Here is a 2,500-nt window from a genome sequence, read left to right as displayed (position 1 = left end):
TGCTCCTTTTTCACTCAATGATTCCTTCGAATTTGCCGACCAAAAATTCTATATGTCTATTCTATCTATGATATTTCTATATATATAGAATATGATATCTAATATGACATCCGATTTGTCAAAGGGATTGGATTGGTGACTTACCCATTCAGTGACTTTGGCACTGGACGTTCCAAAAACGGGTACTATCGGATCGGGTGAATTAGAGAATAGACAGAGGTCCGTTGGCATTTCAGCCTTTCTTCTCCTTTCAGGGCCTATCCGAAAGAGAATCCAGTACCTCTTGGTCCTGAATATCAGAATAGGACGAACGAACCGGCCTCCGCGGATATCTTTGCTTCGGAACAAAACCCTGCAATCAAATAGATTGTCCCAAGGGCGCCATATTCTAGGAGCCCAAGTTATGCTATTGAAAATTCGTTCCTCTAGCAGTTCCGGTTTGAGCATTCCGTTCCCTTTTTCAAACTCCACTTCTTTTCATATAGCAATCCCTGATCAAAGAGAGAACAATATCCATTTCAAAACATTTATAACAGATTCCTTAGTTCGGACCGACGAAGTAATGTCACTCGACTATTATCAACCTGACTGCAATCTTTTTCTGTCGGTAAGGATTGCACCAGAGCACCTTCTACTTCTAATAGGCCATGAACTATAGATAGAGAAGAATCATTCTGAGCGAGTACATAAGAAGCGATCCACTTTTTTTCATCGGTTCCAGGGGAAGACCAAAGATCTTGCGCGGCAGGTCCGCCAGAAAAACTCAAAAGAGAAAGAAGTCTCGTTAATCTCTTCATGCTCGTTCCAAGTTCGAAGTACCTTTTGGCCAAAGAAAAACCCGCTTCCTGACACGATTGCCTCTTTATCTTTATATAGATAGATTCTATGGGGTTATTACTTAGTAAGTCTATTTTGTACAAGAGCCCCTCCTATCTGATAGAAAAGGGTCCCATGATCCCGAGCCGATCTTACCTTGGCTCGCAAACCCCAAGTTTGTCTATGAAGAGCTAATCTAATTGTATTTTTTTCTAGAATGGATTTCTTATGTGGAATACTAATGGATAGGGCCTCGTTGCTAAGTGCTACAAGATCTAGTGCACTGGAACTCGTGGTTATGGACCCGAATCCTTTAGTATGGAACATTGTCTTTTCCAAGTAAAAACCCCTAGTATATGAAAGAATGAAAAGGTGCTTTCGTTCTTGTGGAATAAGAAGCCCTCGTACCTTAATGAAAGGAAAATCGTAATTTTTCGTTAGGTATTTGACCAAATAGGATCGTCCAGTTCCTATAGAACCTATCACTAAAATACCCGATAGGGCTAAGCGGAACGAAAAGGGTTTTCCATGAGATGGTAAATGAAAACGATTAGTCCCACACGAGGTTTGGGAATAAGTGATTGTCTGATAATGAGCAAGGAATATACGTCTTTCTGCTAAAGAGGATCTATTAAACTCATAATTCATTAGATCCTTGTTATCAATGCCAACTAGGTATCATAAGGAAATGGATCCCGGTTGTTCAATCCTTTGATAACCAAGGTCATTCTTTGCTAAAGAGAAATGATCACTATGAGTCAGACTCAATAGAATTGGATCCATTCCAAATAGCGAGAATTAGGATTCTTGATCCCTCTCAATCTCTCTTTCAATTCGAGGATCCAGAGAGGTGTTTTCATAGTCATCTCCGAATATTTGCCATCTCGGAATATTTTCGATTTCATTTTTCTATGATATGTCTTTCTATATGAAAATTGGTTATTTACGATGTACGATGATCCCTGTTAAGCATCCATGGCTGAATGGTTAAAGCGCCCAACTCATAATTGGTAAATTTGCGGGTTCAATTCCTGCTGGATGCACACGAACGGGAACATTCCATAAGTCTATTGGAACTGGCTCTCTATCCATGGAATCTCATCCATCATCCATACATAACGAATTGGTATGGTATATTCATACCATAACATAAGAACAATAAGAACTCGAATTCTTATCGATACTGGAACTCAGAGCATAGGAGGGAAAGTCGATTTATGGATGGAATCAAATACGCAGTATTTACAGAAAAAAGTCTTCGTTTATTGGGAAAGAATCAATATACTTTTAATGTCGAATCGGGATTCACTAAGACAGAAATAAAGCATTGGGTCGAACTCTTCTTTGGTGTTAAGGTGGTAGCTGTGAATAGCCATCGACTACCTGGAAAAGGTAGAAGAATAGGACCTATTCTGGGCCATACAATGCATTACAGACGTATGATCATTACCCTTCAACCGGGTTATTCTATTCCACTTCTAGATAGAGAAAAAAACTAAAGGAGAATACTTAATAATACGGCGAAACATTTATACAAAACACCTATCCCGAGCACACGCAAGGGAACCGTAGACAGGCAAGTGAAATCCAATCCACGAAATAATTTGATCCATGGACGGCACCGTTGTGGTAAAGGTCGTAATTCCAGAGGAATCATTACCGCAAGGCATAGAGGGGGAGGTCA

Source organism: Hordeum vulgare, unplaced genomic scaffold (genome assembly GCF_904849725.1).
Source record: "Hordeum vulgare subsp. vulgare unplaced genomic scaffold, MorexV3_pseudomolecules_assembly, whole genome shotgun sequence".
Taxonomy (NCBI): Eukaryota; Viridiplantae; Streptophyta; class Magnoliopsida; order Poales; family Poaceae; genus Hordeum; species Hordeum vulgare.
Note: the sequence above shows the minus strand (reverse complement) of the source record.